General features: G+C 42.9%; 1 pseudogene; it reads left to right on the top strand.

The window, feature by feature from the left end:
• The first annotated feature begins 1,229 nt into the window (after positions 1 to 1,229).
• On the top strand, positions 1,230 to 5,797 carry LOC112250929 (annotated as a pseudogene).
• The last annotated feature ends 8,781 nt before the right edge of the window (positions 5,798 to 14,578 follow it).

Genomic DNA, 14,578 nt, shown 5'->3' with positions numbered 1-14,578 from the left:
ACAGGTCAACATTCACAAAGCCGCGGGGCCAGATGGATTACCAGGACGCGTACTCAAAGCATGCGTGGACAAACTAGCAAGTGTCTTCACTGACATTTTCAACATCTCCTTGACCGAGTCTGTAATACCTACATGCTTCAAGCAGACCACCATAGTCCCTGTGCCCAAGGAAGTGAAGGTAACCTGTCTAAATGATTACCGCCCCATAGTACTCACATCAGTAGCCATGAAGTGCTTTGAAAGGCTGGTCATGGCTCACATCAACAGCATCCTCCTGGATACCCTAGACCCACTCCAATTCGCATACCGCCCCAACAGATCCACAGATGACGCAATCTTAATCGCACTCCACACTGCCCTTTCCCACCTGGACAAAAGGAACACCTACGTGAGAATGCTGTTCATTGACTACAGCTCAGCGTTCAACACCATAGTGCTCACAAAGCTTATCACTAAGCTAAGGACCCTGGGACTAAACACCTTCCTCTGCAACTGGATCCTGGACTTCCTGACGGGCCACCCCCAGGTGGTAAGAGTAGGCAACAACATGTTACCCGCTGCGCTGATCCTCAGCACTGGGGCCCCTCAGGGGTGTGTACTTAGTCCCCTCCTGTACTCCCTGTTCACCCACGACTGGTGGCCAAACACGACTCCAACACCATCATTAAGTTTGCTGACGACACAATAGTAGGCCTGATCACCGCTAACAATGAGACAGCCTATAGGAAGGAGGTCAGAGAACTGTCAGTGTGGTGCCAGGACAACGACCTCTCCCTCAATGGGAGCAAGACAAAGGAGCTGATTGTGGACTACAGGAAAAGGCGGGCCGAACAGGCCCCCATTAACATCGACTTGGCTGTAGTGGAGCTGGTCGAGAGTTTCAAGTTCCTTGGTGTCCACATCACCCACGATCTATCATGGTCCAAACACACCAAGACAGTTGTGAAGAGGGCATGACAAAACCTTTTCCCCGTCAGGATACAAAAAAGATTTGTCATGAGTCCCCAGATCCTCAAAAGGTTCTACAGCTGCACCATCGAGAGCATCCTGACCAGTTGCATCACCGCCTGGTATGGCAACTGCTCGGCATCTGTAAGGCGCTACAGAGGGTAGTCTGTACGGCCCAGTACATCACTGGGGCCGAGCTTCCTGCAATCTAGGACCATAGGTAAAATTGTCAGAGACTCCAGTCGCCCAAGTCATAGACTGTTTTCTCTGCTACCGCAAGGCAAGCATACCGGAGCACCAAGTCTAGGACCAAAAGGCTCCTTAACAGCTTCTACTGGGTACGCAGAAGTCGAGCAACCGATGAAGAGTTCAGATTTTTTGTGGCCCCACCCAAATCAAAGTTGCCCATCCCTGATATAAATGGATATGAAACGCATTATGATGTCATAATAATGTAATGATGCTCACAAAATGAACTCATTATGTCATCACACAATTACACTGTAATAATGTCATTATATTGAGATGTCATGATGTCAACAATTTATGGCATTATGTAATCAATATGCAATAATCTATGTTGTCTTAAATATGTCTACTGAAAACCTTCCCATTATGTTATCATATTGAACTATTATGAAGTGGAACAATCTATTCACCTATGTTACACCATTATTATGCACAACTATCTTAAAGTTAAATCAACTTTGACTCTTTCCCTATTCAATTTTCAGATAAGGGGGACTGCTCTCTCACCTTTCATATTGATAGTTGACCATTTAACCCATATATCATCAGCCTTTAGAAGATAGTGGTTGATAAAACGTGTATGTACATACAACCTGAGCTTTGTATAACTTCTCACCAGGTCAGGAATTGACCTTTAACATGTTTTATTATGAACATGAGTAGAAATGAGTAGAAACATGAGTAGAAATATCTTAGAAGGTATCCAGTGTCTTCAGGAAGGTAGCAGTGCACTCAGAGAAATTCAAGTAAACAAAAAAAAACAGACAAAAGGAAATGACAATTTGACCTGATTAAAGGGATAATTCAAGATTTTGGCAATTAGGCCCTTTATATATTTCCCCAGTCAAATGAACTCGTGTATACCATTGCCAAAATACAGAAGTATCCCTTTAAGGATCAAGTGAGATGTTTCTTTTCACCCGGTGAAATAAAATGTGTGATTAGAGTGCTCCATAGATACTTATAGACTTCCTGTCATTGCTTTAATGCTAGTTAGCAACTTCCTTCAAACTACACGCAGAGATATAAAAATCATATCCACAAGTTCATCTGATTTTGACATCATCCTTTTAGGATGTGTGCCAATTAACTGTCAGTAAACCAACACACACACACAGACACACACTCACACACACCCTGGAACACGTAGGCTCATTCACAGAGTGCACAAATATATTTTCCAAGCATGGATGACCTGGGTGAGTATTTTTTCCTCTGCTTCTGTTGTGATGATTAAATATAAAACAAAATGCAATAGATTAAACTATAAGGGAATACACATTGATAGGTTTGAGAATAAATAAGTTTAATAAAGGAAGTTGCTCAGGAGGTGTACATGTTTTATGGTGTGTGGTGAATGAATGCTTGCCTTGCATTACATTGGTCACGCTGAACATGTCATGTGTTCTATCATACCTATTTAAATTGTGTTTTTGTTGATATGATTGTCAATGTAAATTCACAGTGAACCACAGAAGGTTATCTCTGTTGAGAGACAGATGGATTCCTGACGTTGTTGACGGAAGTCACTACCAACCAAATTGTGAGAAAGACAGTGGATAGCGATTATTATTAATATAAGTGTGTGTTTTTAATAGAAGAGTTTGTTTTCACTTCGATTTTTTTTCATTGATTTGTGCTCCACCAGTGCAGTCATGATTTACTTATGAAGAACTTATGATAAAATGTCTTAAAATAAACACAATTACTTCATAGTTATATGTAACGTTCCCTTTCATACAGATTATGTGTGAGTTAAGAGCAACGCTGTTAGTCATAGAGGATTGCATCAGTTTCAAAAGTGTCCCTTTTAGTGTGAAGATATTGTCTGTAACTATACCATCTCTTCCACCACTTCCTCAGGAAGCAGCACTTTATATAGCAACCACAGCAGATCAATGGGTGCACTTTGCAGTCTGCAAGAGGTGACCGTAATGAGGCACTGCAGCTTATCTCAGAGGAATTCTGTTAGAAATGCCTTTTCTGAATTATAGTACCTACCATATCATATATATGTGTGTGTGTTTGTTACAGACCTTTTCCTAGGGGAGTTGGCTTTCAACTCAACTGGTCCAGAGTCGTCTCAGAAGAAAGAAAGAGATACAGCCAACACATATGGACAGGTAATGATAAAATCACCTCTAGCAGTTGTTGATTAGTCTTTGGTCCAGTTACTTAAACTGGATGTATTTTTTAGCCATATGTGTTAAGTGGCATTTCCTGCAGGTCCCAAAGGTGTGTTCTGTTGGTCTCCATCCAAGGAAAGGAAAGGAGCCAGATAGCACCAATGTATACAGGTCAGCCACTGGTATGTCAGCCCATAGATAGCCATATGTAATGACACTGGGTGAGACCATACATATAGAGCTAAGACTCTAGATTCATAATTACCACAGATTTAAGTAATTGTCCAGTGTCCACTGTATACCAGTGCTCATCTGTGGTTTTCTCTGTGTGTTTGTCAGTGAGTTACCAGCTCCAATGGAGGCTGGTCTGCTGAGCCCTCGCTCTGCTTCCAGAGAGCTGGATTCCATAATGGATGAATTGCTGCTTGACCTGGAGATGGGGGTGAGGAAACATCTATCAGTGAATAAATACACTGTTGCTCAGAGCATGAACAGAGGACGACTGTCTTTCAGTGAAGTTGACCTGATCTGACAGCAGAGGGCAGTGTAAAGCAAGCTAAACAAATATCAGAAGCTTTAGTACTACTAGTGCCACCAACATTAATTTCATTTTAATTTTTCATTCATGTATATGAATGGATGCAAGTCTGTTTTGTGGACACATTGACTTTTCTCATCTTTAGCTGCCAGACCCTTCTCCCTCAACCCCACCACCGCTTGTCCAGAAGTCAGTCAAGAAGAAACAGATTGGAGAAAAGAAAGAAATGGATGACACACAAGTGAAAGATGAGAGCACAAACAGCCCAAAGACTTCTGATCTGGAGCGCAAGGCGTCAACACACGGAAAAACAGACACCATAGATGACCTTCTGGGAGGCCTGAGCTCTGATATGGAGAAGATGGGTGTACACACCATGGCCAAGGGTCACTGTGCTTCTTGTGGAAAGGTCATTGTGGGAAAGGTAAACAGCTTGAGCTGCCAAAAAATTTACAAAATCCTGTGAAACAACCCACTGGGCACAAACTGGTTGAATCAACGTTGTTTCCACTCAGTTTCATTGAAATTATGTTGAACCAACGTGGAATAGACGTTGAGTTGATGTCTATGCCAAGTGGGAATATAGTATCACTTTTTCTTTCTATCATTCTGCAGATGATCACAGCCCTGGGCCAGGTGTGACACCCAGAACACTTTGTTTGTGTGGTGTGTACAGCTGAGCTGGGCACCATTGGCTTCTTTGAGAGGGAGGGGAAGGCCTACTGTGAGAAAGACTACCAGCATCTCTTTTCACCCCGCTGTAGTTACTGCAAGGGCCCCATTCTGAAGGTACAACACCTTCTCTTTGGATTGGACAGTATCACCATTATCTAACACTGCACAAAACCAACTCACCACCTCTCTAGATCTGTTAAGTTGTTGTTGGGTTTACCTCACCGCATGATGGGCTCTTTGACCTCACTCTCAGAACATCCTGACAGCGATGGACTGCACCTGGCACCCTGAGCACTTCTTCTGTTCCCACTGTGGGAGCGCTTTGGGCCTAAAGGTGAGGGAGCACACATCTATCTGCCTGACAGATAACACCACAACCACTACAGTTCCCTACAGGGTAACATAAGTTATAGACCACAGAGTGACAGAGAACACTCTCCTCTCTTTGCGTATGTGTCCTTTGATGTGCCATAGGTTTTCTGGAGAAGGACGGGAAGCCGTACTGCCACAGAGACTTTTACCATCTCTTTGCTCCAAAGTGCTCTGGCTGCGGAGAGCCTGTGAAAGAGAACTTCCTGACTGCAGCCAACGGCACCTGGCATCCCAACTGCTTCGTCTGCTCAGTGAGTCTCTCACCACAGATCACATGGCTTCGGCTTAGAAAATACTGCCATTACTCAAACAATACGCTTTGAACAGCCAACAGCCACAATACATCATTGTCCTGACATTACCCATTTACCATAATCGTCCTCAATCTCCAATAAAAGAGTAGGCCTAATCTATACCAACTAGATAGAAGAAGTTTTCTCTCTCTCTTTCTACTTCTCTCTATCCCTTTCTAACCAGGACTGTCTGAAGTCCTTCACCGATGGTTGTTTCCTGGAGCTGGATGGTCGTCCCCTGTGCTCTCTGCACTTCCACTCCCGCCAGGGTACACTGTGTGGGGGCTGTGGAGAGCCCATCTCTGGGTGCTGCATCTCGGCTATGGAGCGCAAGTTCCACCCTGACCACTTTGTGTGTGCTTTCTGTCTGAGGAAACTCAGTCAGGGAGTATTCAAGGAGCAGGCAGGGAAACCCTACTGCTCAGCCTGCCACACCAAACTGTTTGTGTGAGACTTATACTGTAATAATACCTGGTTAATATGTAAGGTAATCAATTAACCTGAAAAAAGTCCTACTTACAAAGTATGTTGAAAATCCCACACAAATAATCTAAGCAATATCGGCATAGAAATCTAAAAATAAACAATGAATTTAATCTCTTTGTGTCCCTTGCTGTTTTACATGTGGATACACACTGTGTACAACACATTAGGGACACTTTCCATGAACTAGAAGGACCAGATGAATCCAGGTGAAAGTGATGATCCCTTATTATTGCCACTTCAATCAGTGTAGATGAAGGGGAGGGGACAGGCCCCTAGAGTCAATTGACTCACATAACATAACATAATTCAAAAATCCCCATCAAAATCCTTCAGTTTAAACTAGAGATATCTTTTACATTGGATTCGTCTCAATCCACCACATATGCAAATGTGGCACTTCCGCATCTGCTGTGAAAGGTGGCTGAGCTAGAGCGGTGTTCGTCTGGAATGAATAGGTGTATCTAAACTTTTGACTGGTACAGTATATATATATATATATATTTCCTGAGCTTTCTTATATAGGACAAACGCTTCAAAACCATGTTTCTTATTATTTATTGTTTGACTGTATTTTCTGCCATTTATGAATATGTTGTTCAATGCGTTTCTCTGGGCTATAGACTTAGACTTTTATTAGAGATGGATTTTCAAGCCTTGAGTTAATTGAGACATGGGTTGTGTATATGTGCCATTCAGAGGGTGGATGAACTTAAGTGCCTTTGAATGTGGTATGATAGAAGGTGCCAGGTGTCTGTGTGTCAAGAGCTGCAACGCTGCTGAGATTTTCATTCTCAACAGTTTCCCATGTGTATCAAGAATGGTCCACCACCCAAAGGACATTCCGCCAACTCAACACTTTTGTGGGAAGCATTGGAGTCAAAATGGGCCAGCATCCCTGTGGAACGCTTTCGACACCTTGTTGAATCCATGCCCTGACGAATTGGAATGTTCTTAAGGGCAAAAGGGGGTGCAACTCAAAATTAGGAAGGTGTTCCTAATGTTTGGTACACTCAGTGTATAACCATGTATTTGTGACAATGAACAGAAGTGTGGGAACAGAGTGAGATAAATGGTTTAGAATAAGCTTACCAAGGAAAATAGTTACCATCTGAATACCTCATCGACATCTAGTAACATAACAAACAACCGAATAGAGTACATCATAAAAATACAATTTCTAATGTCTGAAACATGACATTAAATGATACATTTGTGAACTTTGGATCACTTTATCATGTTTGAATTAATTTATTATGATCACAAAACATTTAAAGATGGAGAAAGAATAACAGCAATCAACCGAATCCAGTTGAGTTTTTCCTGGAGGAAGAAAAACCCCATGGGTTTCATAAAGATATCCTCAGGGCCACGGGTTGGCAGACGGGTGATCCATGCTGGCAGAGCTGAGGCTGCTTTTCCGACTGTAGTTTATCAAGAGACTTCTCTATGACTCTGACAGATTAAATTGGCATATTCTCTCTGGTAACAAGTTACATATCTAGCCCTGGACTGAACACTTATCCTGGCATATGGCAGGTTTAGAAGAATTCTCCACACTGACCCTTCTACTGCAGTCCATGAGAGATTGATGAAGGTGATGAAACCAATAGCGAAGGTTCCAGGAGAAGCTTTAACAACAGTGAGCACCCGCATAGTACTTAACTTAAGCTCCACAGCAAGGGTGCAATATGATGTAATATTGAGGCCCTACAAAGTAGGGACTTCTCTGCTGAAGTATAGGACTACTGGCTGTGTGCAGGCAGTGTGTGAGTGGACATTGAGGAGGGGATAAATCATGTTGTCATCAGCACATTAGATTACAAGTCTGTTGGTTACAACCCTGGATTAATGTGGGCTGCTGTCACAACATACTACTGTGCCTGGCCAAGCCCTCTGCTCTGTTTGCTACTGTAGCTCTCTCTCACATGAGTGCTAAGCTTTGCTTAACACACCATTTCCTGTATAAAAGCTTTTCATAGCTGTAAACTTATTGGTCAGCTTAAATTTAGATTTCAGTAAAAAACCTCTGACATACACGCTGGCACTAATCCTGGCTAAGATTCAAGATGGCGCCGATAGAGATGGTAGCTTCTAGTCCTTAGGAAACTGTGCAGTATTTAGTTTTTTAATGTATTATTTCTTACATTGTTAGCCCAGAAAACCTTAACTGTTATTACAATTAACAGGGAAGAACTATTGGATATCAGAGAGACGTCAATTTACCAGCACAACCAGCACTACATCTAGGAATGCGACTTTCCCAAAGCAGATCCTTCGTCTGCACCTCCCAGGGCACTGATTCCAGAGGCTGACCCAAAACAATGCCTTCGGATGCACGCGCACCACCCACCGCTTCCAAGTATATTATTCACTATTATTCGTCCATTCACTAGTTAACAAAGTCGACAAAGTCAGGGCAAGAGTTGCAGAGGGTAGTGAGGTCTGCACAACGCATCACCGGGGGCAAACTACCTGCCCTCCAGGACACCTACACCACCCGATGTTACAGGAAGGCCATAAAGATCATCAAGGACATCAACCACCCGAGCCACTGCCTGTTCACCCCGCTATCATCCAGAAGGCGAGGTCAGTACAGGTGCATCAAAGCTGGGACCGAGAGACTGAAAAACAGCTTCTATCTCAATGCCATCAGACTGTTAAACAGCCACCACTAACATTGAGTGGCTGCTGCCAACACACTGACACTGACACTGACTCAACTCCAGCCACTTTAATAATGGGAATTGATGGGAAATGATGTAAATATATCACTAGCCACTTTAAACAATGCTACCTTATATAATGTTACTTACCCTACATTATTCATCTCATATGCATACGTATATACTGTACTCTATATCATCGACTGCATCCTTATGTAATACATGTATCACTAGCCACTTTAACTATGCCACTTTGTTTACATACTCATCTCATATGTATATACTGTACTCGATACCATCTACTGTATCTTGCCTATGCTGCTCTGTACCATCACTCATTCATATATCCTTATGTACATATTCTTTATCCCCTTACACTGTGTATAAGACAGTAGTTTTGGAATTGTTAGTTAGATTACTTGTTGGTTATTACTGCATTGTCGGAACTAGAAGCACAAGCATTTCGCTACACTCGCATTAACATCTGCTAACCATGTGTATGTGACAAATAAAATTTGATTTGATTTGATTTGATTTGCTTTCCAAAGAGATATTCGGGCAGAGGTGTGAACTCGAGTCACATGACTTGGACTCGAGTCAGACTCGAGTCACAAATATGATGACTTGCAACTCGACTTTGATTTTAACACCAATGACTCGTGACTTGACTTGGACTTGAGCCTTTTGACTTGACCTGACTTGATATCCTCAACAAGCCCAAATATTACAAATTGTGCTATTAAAAAAGTGTGCAGTGCATCAACTCTTCATTTAACAGATTACAGTTTGAATTGGACAGCAGACAATCAAATTGTGCCAGCTGAGAAACAGTTGTGCATGGCAGTGGAGAGGAACGTCGGGGAGCGAATTCAGATAGAGCCCTTGGAAAGATGATACCCTAAATTATTATTTTCGTATATAAAGAAGACGCTGTATCAACAAAAAACTGATTGCAACTTGCAAAACGTGGGAAGAAAATTACAGACGGAGGCGCAATAATTTCCAACTTTGTTCTACATTTGAAGCTGCACAAAGAACGGTAAGTCGTGGCTAATATAGCCAACAGCTATATATTTTATAACTATACTAGTGTAGCATGTAGGCTAACGTAACGTTAAATCAATGAGCCTCCACACAGTCAGTCAGTGCGGGAACGTGATCATTGCACCCAAGAATGAGCTACAACTGGCTAGGCAGTTGGTAACCTAAATCCTGCCTGATGTTACTGCTGTTCCTAAAACCATTGACATACGTTAGCCTACTGTAACCACACACACAGAGTGTGTGTGTGTGTGTTAAGGTTGGGCGATTGTGTACAATACATCGCCCGATTGCGCCCCATAGCGATCATCAATAGTCGATCACTATTGGGGGGGAGGGGTCTTTCTCATGGCTACCTATGTATTTCCATGGAAAAATCATGTTTATTTGGAAAGTAATAAACATATAGATATTTTTAAAAGCATTCATGATTTGCGTAATTGTAACATACTAACTATTACTTTTGTTAAAAATATTAAATGGTATTACATTTGGTGAAGATCACATTATGACTTGACTCGAAACTCAAAGTTTAGGACTTGAGACTTGACTCGGACTTGCCTGTCTTGACTTGGGACTTGACTTGGGACTTGAGTACTAAGACTTACTTGTCCAATGACTTTATCCCACCTCTGTATCTGGGATTGTAACATACTCTGTTTCACAGAAACATGGCTAGCTGGGGACATGCTGTCTGAGTCCATACAGCCAACGGAATTTTCAGTGCATTGCGCCAACAGGAATAAACATCTCTCCAGTAAGAAGGGCGGGGGTGTATGTTTCATGACTAATGACTCGTGGTGTAATTGTAACAACATACAGGAACTCAAGTCCTATTGTTCACCTGACCTAGAATTCCTCACAATCAAATGCAGACCGTATTATCTCCCAAGAGAACTCTCCTCGGTTATCGTCACAGCCGTGTATATCCCCCCGCAAGCATATACCAAGATGGTCATCAAGGAACTTTACTGGACTTTATGCAAACTGGAAACCATATATCCTGAGGCTGCATTTATTATTGAGGCTGCATTTATTATAGCTGGGGATTTGAACAGAGCTAATTTGAGAACAAGGCTACCTCAATTCTATCAGCACATCGATTGCTGTACACGAGCGAGTAACATGCTCGACCATTGCTACTCTAACTTCCACAATGCATACAAGGCCCTCCCCCGCCCTCCCCCGCAAATCTGAACACGACTCCATCTTGTTTCTCCCCACCTATAGGTAGAAACCAAAACAGGAAGCACTGGCCTGACCAATTGTATTCCACACTTCAAGATTGCTTCGATCATGTGAACTGGGATATGTTCGGGTAGCCTCAGATAATAACATTGACGTATATGCTGACTCGGTGAGTGAGTTTTTAAGGAAGTATATAGGAGACGTTGTACCCACTGTGACTATTAAAACCTTCCCTAACCAGAATCCGTTGATTGATTCACGCAAAACTGAAAGCACGTACCACCGCATTTAATCATGGCAAGGTGACTGGAAATATGGCCGAATACAAACAATGTAGTTATTCCCTCTGTAAGGCAAGCAAACAAGCAAAGTGTCAGTATAGAGACAAAGTGGAGTCACAATTCAACAGCTCAAACACGAGACGTATGTGGCAGGGTCTACAGACAATCACGGATTACAAAAAGAAAACCAGCCCTGTCGCGGACATCAATGTCCTGCTTCCAGACAAAATGAACAACTTCTTTGCGTGCTTTGAGGACAATTCAGTGGCACCGACACGGCCTGCTACCAAAGACTGTGGGCTCTCCTTCTTCGTGGCCGACGTGAGTAAAACATTGAAATGTGTTAACCCTCGCAAGGCTGGCGGTCACCTCCGTCATCATGAAGTGCTTTGAGAGACTAGTCAAGGATCATATCACTTTCACCCTACCTGATACCCTAGACCCACTTCAATTTGCTTACCACCCCAATAGGTCCACAGATGATGCAATCACCATCACACTGCACACTGCCCTATCCCATCTGGACAGGAGGAATACCTATGTAAGAATGCTGTTCATTGACTACAGCTCAGCATTTAACACCGTAGTTCCCTCCAAACTCATCATTAAGCTTGAGGCCCTGGGTCTCGACCCAGCCCTGTGCAACTGGGTCCTAGACTTCCTGACGGGCCGCCTCCAGGTGGTGAAGGTAGGAAACAACATCTCCACTCTCCTCAACACTGTAGCCCCACAAGGGTGCGTTCTCAGCCCTTCCCTGTTCACCCACAACTGCGTGGCCATGCACGCCTCCAACTCAATCATCAAGTTTGCAGACAACACAACAGTGGTAGGCTTGATTACCAACAATGACAAGACAGCCTACAGGGAGGAGGTGAGGGCACTCAGAGTGTGGTGTCAGGAAAATAACCCCTCACTCAATGTCAGCAAAACAAAATAGATGATTGTGGACTTCAAGAAAAAGCAAAGGGAGCATCCCCCTATCCACATCGACAGGACAGCAGTGGAGAAGGTGGAAAGTTTTAAGTTCTTCGGTGTACATATAACCGACAAACTGAAATGGTCCACCCACACAGTGTGGTGAAGAAGGCTCAGGAAGCTGAAAAAATGTGGCTTGTCACCGAAAACCCTCACTAACTTTTACAGGTGCACAATTGAGAGCATCCTATCAGACTGTATCACCGCCTGGTACGGAAACTGCACAGCCCACAACCGCAGGGCTCTCCAGAGGGTGGTGCAGTCTGCCCAAAACATCACCAGGGGCAAACTAGGACACCTACAACACCCAATGTCACAGGAAGGGCATAAAGATCATCAAGGACAATAACCACCCGAGCCACTGCCTGTTCACCCCGCTTCCATCCAGAAGGTGAGGTCAGGACAGGTGCATCAAAGCTGGGACAGAGAGATTGAAAAGCAGCTGCTATCTCAATGCCATCAGATTGTTAAACACTAGCATAGACAGGTGGCTGCCTACCCACAGATAAGATACCATTGGCCACTTTAATAAATGGAACACTAGTTACTTTAGTAATGCCACTTTAAGAATGTTTACATAGCTCACATTACTCATCTCATATGTATATAATGTATACTGTATCCTTCACTATCTATTCTTTACTATCTATTGCATCTTAGCCGCTCTGTCACTGCTCATCCATATATTTTATACTTCTATATTCTTATCCCATTCCTTTACTAGATTGTGTGTATTAGGTTTAGTTGTGGAATTGTTAGATATTACCTGTTAGATACTGCTACACTGTCAGATCTAGAAGCATAAGCATTTCGCTACACTCGCAATAACGTCTGCTAACCATGTGTATGTGACCAATAACATTTGATTTGATTTGATTTGGCTGTGGTGTCAGGTCTTTTTGACCAGAATGCAATGAAGAAAGTCTCAAACAACATTAACACAGAAATGGATTAAGATCTAGATGAAACAGGCCAAGAATACACAAGAACATTTCATACTTGAAGGGGCGTGATCCAACAGAGAGAAAGTGGAGAGGAAAAGGTTCTTGGGCCATAATAAACCGAGCGAACATGAAATGTGAGCGGTGGCTCTTCTAAAAGGCGGTGAATAAAAGGCTGTCTGGGGATGCTGGGGGGTTTGTAACTCAGGTGACATTTACTGCTGTGTAACGAGGTAACAGAGACTCGTGGAGTGCACTGGGGCATGGATACTGAGCTGGGCTGGGGGCTGGGGGGAGAAGGCCATGGTATGAGGACGAGGGCAATAGGGAGAGTTACCCCAGTGTGACACTGAAACCCTACCCTCACCTCAAACTGCTTGTGGCCCCTGTGTCACCCCACTGGGGGTAGGGGGGTACCCAGACAGGCACAGTCCCACTATGGATCACAACCAGAGGAGGGTGGCCCTCTACCTTGTAAACCTTGAGTTGACATGCACCCTCAATGAACATTTCAGCCAATAATTGTCTAATACACTTCAGTTAATCAGCTCGACAGCCAGCAGACCCCTACAATGGCCAATATCTATTCACACATGTAGATGACAGCTTAGTTCTGTTTATTAAACCCCCTAAGGTCGGTGTCTGTGCCCCCGTACTAATCCAATTAGCTTAATAAAAAAATCCCCATAAAAATCTGCCAGTTTAAACTAGAGATATCAGTTTTTTGCATTGGATTAAGCTAGTAACCGGAAGGTTGCAAGTTCAAACCCCCGAGCTGACAAGGTACAAACCTGTCGTTCTGCCCCTGAACAGGCAGTTAACCCACTGTTCCTTGGCCATCATTGAAAATAAGAATTTGTTCTTAACTGACTTGCCTAGTTAAATAAAGGTGAAATAAATAAATTTAAAAATCGACCGCATCCGCCCATGTCGCATGTCCACATCTGAGGTGAAAGGTGACTCTTCTCATAAAATCGTCTGTAGCAACCAAACGGTTTGGCCTAAAACACTATTATGACCCCTCTATGGAAAGATGAGACTCTCACGAATACGATGGTGTTCTCCCCCACAAGCGTCATGGGACTCGTCGGAAGTCGGTACAGCCGATCTGCCAACTTCTGTCTGTAGCGTCCCAACAGTTTTCTGTAGAACACCCACAGGCCTCACAAGACTCATCTGAAGGTCCCCAGGTAGCAGTTGAATGAATAGAAGTATATATGGAGACCATTAAGTACCAAAAATAAGTGGTTAAATACATGTAAAAAAAAAAAGAAAAAGTACAAATGTTTCCTGATCTTTCTTATATCTCTCAGATATAGGACTGACACTTCAGAAAAAACAACTGTTGTTCAACTGTTGCTAATAGCAATAAGGCCAAATAAAATGTTTAATTAAATAAAACATTTGATACTTCAAGGGGTCTTAAAATTCTAAATCAAACAGCAAAATGATCCTTGGTATGACCTTCTTTAAACAATTCTGTATAGTTTAGTACAATTTCAAACAGACAAAATGGAGGAATGATAGGCTCACAATAACTAGTCCTCAGACTACAGTACTAACGCTTCTTCTTCACAGTTGATTTACCTCTGTGTGTGTCTGAGTGAGCATTATGAGTATGGAATTAGTAGCCTGCTGTCAGACACAGTCATGATTCATTGGGGAGCAGAAAAAATGAAATATGTTGCCAACCACAATAATGGCCCTGGTGTACATTTTAAGCACAAATAGGCCGGTTTCCATGGCTTCCCTGGTCAGCATAACCGACTTTCATAAATAACCAAATTAGCACAGCTTCAGTG

The sequence above is a fragment of the Oncorhynchus tshawytscha genome, linkage group LG05 (genome assembly GCF_018296145.1).
Source record: "Oncorhynchus tshawytscha isolate Ot180627B linkage group LG05, Otsh_v2.0, whole genome shotgun sequence".
In the NCBI taxonomy this organism is placed as follows: domain Eukaryota; kingdom Metazoa; phylum Chordata; class Actinopteri; order Salmoniformes; family Salmonidae; genus Oncorhynchus; species Oncorhynchus tshawytscha.
This window is presented reverse-complemented; position numbering and strand designations above follow the sequence as displayed.